Source organism: Dasypus novemcinctus, chromosome 13 (genome assembly GCF_030445035.2).
Source record: "Dasypus novemcinctus isolate mDasNov1 chromosome 13, mDasNov1.1.hap2, whole genome shotgun sequence".
In the NCBI taxonomy this organism is placed as follows: domain Eukaryota; kingdom Metazoa; phylum Chordata; class Mammalia; order Cingulata; family Dasypodidae; genus Dasypus; species Dasypus novemcinctus.
In genome coordinates this window covers 57749089-57759041 of record NC_080685.1, presented here as the reverse complement: position 1 = coordinate 57759041, position 9953 = coordinate 57749089, and the positions used below count along the sequence as shown (strand labels likewise).

Here is a 9953-nt window from a genome sequence, read left to right as displayed (position 1 = left end):
GTGGCTAATTACTAGCTGTGTTATCTTAGCCAACTTGTATACTCCCATCTCAGTTTCCTTGTCTATAAAATGGAAATAGTAATAGTACCTAGCTCAGATGGTTATTGTCAAGATCGAATGAGATAATATATGCAAAGTATTTAGAATATGCCTGACACTAATAAGTATTGACTAGATTTTAGCTACCACTATTATTGTTACTACTCATCCATCATACCTGGGATGATGTCTTGCACAAAGTAGGTGATCAATAAATATTCAGATTTTCAAACACAAAACCATATTGATCCATGCTATTTCAATGCAAACCTAACAGAGCTGTCAGCTGTTATGACAGGTAGTTAAGAGGGGGCCATAAACATTTAAAAAAAATAAAAACTTAAGGCATGAGTAGTTATAGCCTACTGAGAGTCCTGTGAGATTCGAGTAGGTCACTTGTGCAGCAGGTAAGGTCCAATAGCTATTTACTTTGCTGTATGATTCTTTACGTTTACATATTTTTAATGCATGCATTGAAGCTTATCATAAAGAGGATTTAGACCCTATTTTGTACTCAATGGGAGGCCTTTAATGCCTAGGACACTTGGTCTCTCTGAAACAGATTTTTAAAACTTGATAATTTGGATGATGCCTCAAAGAGGCAGTACCTTGAAATTAAGGAATATCTAAGAATAAATTTATCCTCAGGTCCAAGCCTGGTAGAGTAGAAAGATCAAATTTTCAGTCTAATGTTCAACTGACTCTATGAGTCATGACCTAAGAGTGCTAATTCTTTTAACATTATATGTCTCAGAACTCTTACTGGTAATAACAGAACTGTAAAATCTTCAGCAATCATGAAAATGTTTTAAATTTACTTTTAAATCTTTACTCATGCAATACAATGCATATACATTTAAATAAATCTTAATGGTAAGTCAAAGATAATTACATCCTAAAAATATTTTAGTCTTTTATTTCAGTAATTGTGGATAATAACCAAGTAAGAAAAGAATGACTTCATTTACATTGCCATGACCACCCCTCCTCCTCAAAAAGAGTCACCTAGAAATAAACCCAGTTTTCACGTTTATCAGTGTGATAAATACTTATTAAATTGTGGGGAGTGGATCTGGCTCAAGCAGTTGAATGCCCACCTCCCACATGGGAGGTCCTAGGTTTGGTTCCTACTATCTCCTAAAGCAAACAAACAATGAACAGATAAGCCAAAAAAAAACACAACAGCAAGCAGAAAATGAGGGGAAAAAACAACAAATAGACAATGAGCAAAAAAACAATGAACAAAGAGTCGAGGGAACCATGGTGGGAGAGGGAGAAGTGTATAAAACATTTTTAGTTAAATTGTAATTCTATGGGCAAATAGAGGAAAGACTCAAAGAATGCACTTAAAATTTTAATCTAAATACAGGTTCTCTAAATACTAATGTAATTCCATAATGCTTTTTTAAAACTATAAATAGAATTTTATAATGCCTATCTTTATAGCAAGTTCCTTAACCTCCCAGGCCTCAGTTTCTTCACCTGTAAGGTATAAATATTAATAATAATAGTAGTATAGTAATAATGCCCACCTTATAAAATTGTTAAGTATTAGATAAGTTACAAAGTACAGTGTCAGACATATAGAGTTAAGTATTGACTAAATATTTATTAAAGTTATTTTACTAGCTTCTTGTTAAGGTTTGTTCAAGAAAGTTACAAAACAAATTACAGAAATACCACTGTTGGAAATAGCACCAGCAAAGTTGTTGAAACTGGGAAACTGGATTCTTTTTATGATTAACATTCAGATTATGTATAGCAGCTACTCTTAGTTTTAAAAAACATATAGGTTATTAAAGAAATTACTATGAACATGGGAATGAAAATGCAACTCCACCTTCAGTCCTTTTATACAACAAGTCTTTGAGTGGTCTAAAGTAAACTTAGAAAATATACCATTAAAGAATGTCAGAGGAATTTTAAATATATAAAAAAAGAACAAGAGTTTTCTTTTTCTTTTTTTTTAAAAGAATATTAATGAGGAAATGGAAAATGGAGAAAGAATTTTGGCTAAAGAAAAGGCTAGGGCTAGCTGCCATCTGGTCATTTCTCAGGATCTAACAAAAAAATGACTGAATGTGCTTTATTGCTGTTTTAGAATACAATATATAAGCTAAATAGCAGACTAGGGCAAAGTAATTCATGCTGTATATTACCTGAAAAATCAGACCACAAGAAAGTAAAATAGAATAAAACTCTTAAAATATGAAAAGCCAATGAAAGTTTTTGACCATTAAGCATATGTGAGAACAGTGTCAAAGCCTTTTATATACTTAAATACAATTCTACCAGAAAAGGAAAATATCCCATTAATTCCCAAAAACCTATAGAAATCCTTGGGCTTGGTTGAAATTAATGAGTAAAAAATATGAATAAGAACCTATTATTTTAGAAAATATTTGTACACAGTTGAGTAGAAATTTCTAAAACTAAAACTAAAACACTGTATTCTAATTAGAAATCAGTATTCGATATTTCAATATAGGCAAAATTCAATGAAAAACAGAAAAGGATCAAATAAAATTTGGCAAGCTTTTAAAACTGTACTGATATGATAATGACTCAGCTTAGGTATACAAAAATAAAAATTTAAAGAAATAAAATTACTGGAAACAATGGAAGAGCCAGAGAGAGATCATTTAAATTCTTTCAACCAACAAATATTTCTTACTATTTCTATCACTATTCTAGATGAGAAGGATAATGTCTTAAAGGAAGACAAAAAAGGGCTTACAACCTGCAGACAGATTAATGAAAACATCATAATGAAATTGTAGGACAACTTTTCTCGTATTAAAAATAAAATCATACTATGAAAACCTGAGATCCTAAAATGAAAACTAAACGGAGGGCGAAAGGAGTTTTTTTAAGAGAGAGAAGGGGTCACACCTAGATACATGAAAAGAGTATACACTCATTTTCTACAGAAGGGCTGAGAATTTTGCAAAATCTTCTCTATAACGTTCTGCTTCTATTTAATAGGAAGCAATGTATAGAACTATGACAATGTATTTGTTTCCATAGTTTGAAAAATATGCTTTCTTTTCTAAGCTGGTTGAGCCAAATATATCCTCCCACTATATGAATAAAATAGAAATGGCTAGAAAATTCATGTGAAAGAATATTTATGTTCCTACAACTAAATTATTTTTGCACAGTGTTCTATTTTTCTTTCTGTGCAGCAAAGCAAACCTTTTCATGCCAAATTCTTCAACGAGCTCCTTAATATTCTTCTCCAGTGACAAGAACAAATGAGTGCCGTTAATGATTTTCAGACTTAAAGCAATAACTCTCATATATAAAACAATTTTTTCCTTAAGATGTGCCAAACTATTTCTCTCCAGATAAATCTTTATACACTTATTCTAAGAATTTTGTACTATATTGTCCAGGCTGACTAATTTTTACCTTGAATGCAAACCAACTGAAGAGAAAAGTTTTCAAGGGATGATGAGCTGAAAGCCAAGGAAGTATTTTTTATTTCTTGTAATTTAACTCACATTGTGTTACAGATAATCTGGCAGTATTAAAATAAGAGTTCTGTCAGCATATAAACTACCACCCCCTTTTTAAGCTTCAAAAATTATGGTTGAATTTATCATCATTTTTAGGGGGGAAAACGATCTCAGTTTGGACCATGTTTAAGTTAAAAAGCAGATGACTAATCTTTACCTCTTCTCCATGTACCACAGATTCTTTTGGTTGTTTTGCTCTTTCCATAAAAACCTTTGCAGACATAATGAATAAAGGGCAGCATTATGCAAATTCTCTCTACTAGAAAGGGAGAATTAAATAAAAGCCACCAATATGGGTAAGGATTATCTCTCAAATGTCTTAAGGGCAAGTTCTGTCCTATCTTTTAAGTGCTGAAGTTTAAGACAAGTGTACTAGGCCTAGTTTTATATGAATGAGAAAAGATTCTAAAGCTAAGACACGTTAGATTTAAAATCCAGTACCCTAATTCACTTTAAATTAGAACAAAATAAGAAAAAGTAAACAGGATATAAACTATTGTCAAATCTTCATTCTTCAAAACACTTCAGTATTGAAGATCAGGGATTAAAAAATGAACCAGCTATCTATGATATAAATCAGGCAGTTAAAAAGTTGTAGATCCAAAAGCTTTCCAAAAATGAAGTCAACAAAATAACCAAATAAGAAAATGAAATAATTAAAAAAAAATAACCTATACAAAAATTCTTCAAAAATTTGAAATAAAATTTTATTTTAGACATTGTGTCTTTCATCACTGTACGATATATTGTCTTGTATATACAGTGACTTTTTTTACATATATTCCCCCAGTGTCTTATTTTTTTTCATTTTATCTTCAAAGAAGGTTTAGGATACAGAAAAGTCACATAGAGAAGATAAGTGATTCCCATATACCCAATACCCTTCCTTCCCCCTTTTCCCCTTTCTCTTAATAACATTTTACATACAGATGGTACATTTGTTATAACTGATGTACAAATACTGAAGCATTGCTACTAACCTTGGTCAATGGTTTACATTATGGTTTACATTTTGGATATTATACTTTTACAGGTTTTAACAAAATTTGAAGTGGCCTGTATCCATTATTATAAGATCATGCTGAACAAACAATTCTAATGCCCTAAAAATGCCCTATGTTCCATCTATTCTAATTTTCTTCCCCCTCCCCTCAGAACCTATGGTAATCACTAAGCTTCAATTTTTGAAGAATAAGATTTGTAGTTACTTGCAATAATACTGAGGGCTTGAAATGTTGGTGTTCTATTAAGCACTGTGTATGTTCTCGAGGGGTTCTTGTCCCTCTAACTGAGAACACAGCAGGACTCCCGAGAATGGGAGTTTGATATTTTCTTGATTATTGTGTGGTTTCCACCCACTGATGTAACATACTATGACAAAATGAACACTTACATATTCCATAGAGGCCTGCCCCAGGTGCGCCCTATCCCATATAATCCCTTCCCACATCCAACACCCTACACATCAGTAACCCTCCCCTGCCATATTTGCCAAAAGAACATTCCCAAAATTGTAGTTTTAACCACAGATGTGCAAATCCCCAGAGTTCCCCTGTTCCTTCCCCCAACCCTCCCCCCAGTCCAACCCCACCCCCTACCCTACTCGCTGTCACGGACCAGCACCTCCGAACCCAAGTCCGTCACAGCACTACTGTCACACTCATCTGCTGCACAACTATTAACACATCCTCCCACCTTATTGTAGAATCGCTGGTGCGGGGTGTCAGAGATGTCAGGATGCATGGGAATGGGTTCACCTAGGGCATGCCTTGAAAACATATGAATATGATCGTGTTCATGGGGTATTGTCACGGTAGGTGATCCACACAACAACCCAAAGAATATCGAATTCCCATCCTGGCGAGTTCTGCTACATTCTCTAATACAGAAGCAAGAATCCCAAATGAAAGGGCAATGTCTAGTGAAGAAAGACAGACCATTATGCTGGGCCCTTGATGTTGATGATTGTTACTTACAAACCTCTACTTGTGAAACTGAAACTCAGCCTAGTATTATGTACTGCCTAAGAGTTACCTCCTAAAAGACTCCTTGTTGCTCAAATATGGCCTCTCTCTAAGCAATCTCAGCATATAAATGCACTACCTTTCAGGGATAGGCCTCCCTGGCACCACAGGATTATTACCAAGCATATGCATTTGGAAAAAGACCTTGATCAAAAGGGGGAAAGGGTAAAGACAAATGAGTTTTTACGGGTCAGAGATATCAAAGTGAGTCGGGAGATCATTCCAGAGGATATGCATATGCCAAGTTTCAGCAGGATCTCATTGACTACCATGGTAAACAGTACTTCAAATAGCAGGGCTCCTGAGGGCTCTAGAGATATCCAGAAACTATAAGCAAGGCAGACACCTCAGGAATTCAGCACCCTGCCAGTGGGCCTTGCTTTGGAATTTATATTCCCCAGTGTAAGACTTAGACTCATTTATAGGTTCTCTATACATGGCTCTTCTGCCCCTCTTATTTGAACCTATAATTAGCACTATACATGATAAATATATGTCCCAGAGACCTAAATCTTTGGTCCATCCATTTGCCAGTTCAGCCCTGAATTTCAGCAGAGTTGCAACACCTACTCTCCAGTTCATTGGACTCACACAGGATAACTAACAAGGAGACAATGATGGACAATGCCCATCCCAAGGAACAGAAGAGTCTCTGCAATTGCAAACAAGACAGTTTCATCCATCTGTCCCATGGGATCTAAGCCCCCTCTCAATTAGAAGAAGAGTGGGCATCACCATGCCCAAATCCTCAAGATTGGGAAATGAAAAATAGGCTAAAGTAGACTTATTACTATTCTAGCAGTGGAAGAACTCTTGTCACTGCTGTCAAGGCAGTGGCTACCAGAGGTTCTGAGGGATGGGAGAGGGAACAGGTGTAATATGGGGGCATTTTTGGGACACTGGATTTGTCCTGCATGACACAGCAGTGATGGATACATGCCATTGTATATTTTGTCATAACTTACAAAATGGTGTGGGTCAGAGTATAAACTATAATGTAAACTGTAGTCCTTGGTTAGTAGCAATGCTTCAATATGGGTTCATCAATTTTAATAAATGCACAACACTAATGAAGGATGTTTTAACGTGGGAAAGTGTGGGAGGGGAAGTGAGTGGGGCATATGGGAATCCCTTCCATTTTTTATATAACATTTATGTAATCTAAAGCTTCTTTAAAAATAAAAAAATTAATTTAAAAAAGTTGTAGAGGTTTGACAATGCTCTTTCATAATTTGTTACAAATGTTTCCAACAACACAAGGCATTTGTGGTAGGGTGATATTTAGGAGCCTGTATGTTTATTTCCTTTATGTTTACAACTTTTACTATATACTTATTGTTTATGTATGTTTGTTATGAATGATATACTTCAATAAATTATTTTTAAAATGGAAAAAAAAAAGTTGTAGAGGGAGTCAATATGGCTCAGTGGTTGAGCACCAGCTTCCCACATACAAGGTTCTAGGTTCAATGCCCGGCCCTGGTATCTCAAGGAAAAAAAAAAAAAAAAAAGTTGTAAAAGAGGTTTACCTCTCATTTTCTTAGGAAAAGCTGCATGGTTTGAGAGATTAAACATATTTAATCTCGAGGTTTGCTGTAAAACAAAACTGTCACTACCTTAAAAAGGATTTTTATACAGGAAACTAAACTGACTCATAATAACTTACCTGACAAATGTTTCATTTTCTTTTCCCAAGCCAATTAGATCCATAATCATCTCACAACCTAGATACATCTTCACAAAATCGCATAGGGATAAATTACATGAAGAAACCAATAGATAAACCTATGAAGATGCTAAAGTCTATAGTCTCTATGTTAACTTCTAAGATCTACACCAGTTTCCCCTCATTTCTAATTCTCAGTTAACCTGGAAACATGCATCTCATTTCATAGGAAAATATGAGAAGTAGTAGAGGAGGAGAAATCCAGTAGAATCCCCAGGTGTCTAGTTTGGTGGAGCAGGGCAGACTAACCTAGAAGATAAAGCTGGCATTCAGATTTGGAGGAAGGAGAGAAGATGAATTAACTTCTGGACACAATGAACTGGAATTACCGATAGATCCCTCATTCAATCAGCCCTTGAGTTCCTAAAATGTTACTAGACCGCAAGCATTAAGCAGTTTAACAAAGACGTAGTCTCTACCCTTAAGGAACTTACATCTGAGATGTCGAGTAGACAGCTAGATATATAGGCCTAGTCTAGATCTGGGAGTCATCTGGTGCCAGGTAGAAATCACCTGAAGGAGACCATTCTAAATTGGTGTGTAGAAGGAAGAAAACAAAGTAGGGAAGCAGACTTGGCCCAGTGATTAGGGCGTCCGCCTACCACATGGGAGGTTCGCGGTTCAAACCCTGGGCTTCCTTGACCCGTGTGGAGCTGGCCCATGCGTGGAAGGAGTGCCGTGCCATGCAGGGGGTGTCCCCTGCATAGGGGAGCCCCACGCACACGGAGCGCACCCCGTAAGGAGAGCTGCCCAGTGCGAAATAAAGTGCAGCCTGCCCAGGAATGGCGCCGCACACACAGAGAGCTGACACACAAGATGACACAACAAAACACAACAAAAAGAAACACAGATTCCTGTGCAGCTGACAACAATAGAAGCGGACAAAGAAGAACATGCAGCAAATAGATGCAGAGAACAGACAACTGGGGGGGGGAGGAGAGGGGAGAGAAATAAATAAATAAATAAAATCTAAAAAAAAAAAAAACTAAAATAAACTGAGACCTTTAGAAGAATACATTCAAGAGAAATGCAGAGAAAAAGAACCAATCAAACAAAAGCCAAGCATGTAGAAGGTAAACCAAGAAAGACTGGTGGACCCATGGAGAATTTCAAGAAGGAGAAATAACAACTAGTATCAACCTTCACAAAATTAAGATGAGGACTGAGAGATACCTATTAAATGTTTCAAATGGGAAGTCAGCGGTGATTTTATAAGAAAAATTCTACAGAGTGAAGAAGGAGATAGCACCAGGCTGAGCAATAAATGTGAAGCCAGAACAAAGAGAGAGCAAGCACAGGATACTTTTTTATTAGCTTAGGTAGAAGTGATAGTGAGATAGGAAAGTTCTGCATCATGCAAACATAAAACTTTATTTGGAGAGAACTGAAAAAGAAAAGGAGTCGATGAATAAATTGAAGATACAGGAAAGATAATGGTGCTAAAATTTTCTCCAAAATATCTGCACGTTACTAGTTGCTTCATTTGCTTTAATGCAAAGGAATAACTACTGTGCTTGTTACACATTCCAGAGCTGGGGGAGATTTTCAGATTCCCTTAACCTCCGACTATTTTAGTGGTTTCCTCCCCTTATCTCTTTCTTTCTATGTACAGGAGCATGCATACAGTCATGGGCACATATGCACACACACCTGTAAATCCTGTACTAAAGCCTCCTCTCTGGAAATCCCCTGACTACATATTGCAACATAAGGATTCATATTATTTTGTCCTTTCTCATTTTCAGTAGAAAAAGTCTTCATTTTTAAAATAAAAGATAAAAATTATATAGAATTTGGTTTGAGAAAAACGTTATTTTAATGGAAAAAAATGCAATATAGAATAAGTAAATTTTAGCATGAGAATTTAGCATGTATAATGGAGGCATGCTATATCAAGATTTTAAGTTTCAGTTCTGTCAGTAACTAGGTCTCAAGACTGAGCCAGATTTCCTACACTACCTTTCTGGACCTTGATTTTCAACTACAGAATAAGTGTTCCCATCCAGCTTTAAGAACAACATGATTTTGGTCCTATGTGTGCTAGCTCCAGGTAAAGAGAATAAGACTCAAAAAGACAATTAAATGACTTGAAAAATTAGTATGGAATGAGGTTTGCTGATTCTCGGTCTAAAGTTGTTTATGTTATAAAAAGTTTATAATCTTGTGAAACGTGAAGCTAATGACTAATTTTAAAAAAAAATCCTCTGCTCTTTCCCTTTGCCAAATTACATTTTCAAGTATGGGCACAGCCAAAGGTATGGTAAAAAAGTTGAGCACATACATGTCTTTCTTCTAATATTCAGTTCAGAGCTTCTCTAATCAGAGTTTAGGTAAGCTATGGTCATAAGCTGTTTATCATAGAAACAGGATACAATATTCAGCCATAACTATTCTGTGCTCAAGGGTATTCTGCCTCCAACATACACTGCGCAAATGTACCCACCATTCCCGCTAGAATCCTAGGATTTCAATCCTGCAATGCTCTAATGAGCTCAATTCTCTGAGAAACTAAAGCTAATGCTTTTATAGCAAATGAATTGAAATATACCAACAGCTTCCGTCTCTATTGTGTCTCCTACTCACTAGTATTGTAAAGGTAACATTGTGGGATTTCCTAAACAAATAACATGCTTTTCAATTACTCTC

The 9953-nt window shown here is 35.7% G+C and overlaps 1 protein-coding gene across 4 annotated transcripts in view; it reads right to left on the bottom strand.

Moving 5' to 3' along the window:
- RALGPS2 (Ral GEF with PH domain and SH3 binding motif 2) overlaps nucleotides 1-9953 on the bottom strand; it is a 219544-nt gene that overhangs the window by 80963 nt on the left and 128628 nt on the right. The window lies entirely within an intron of this gene.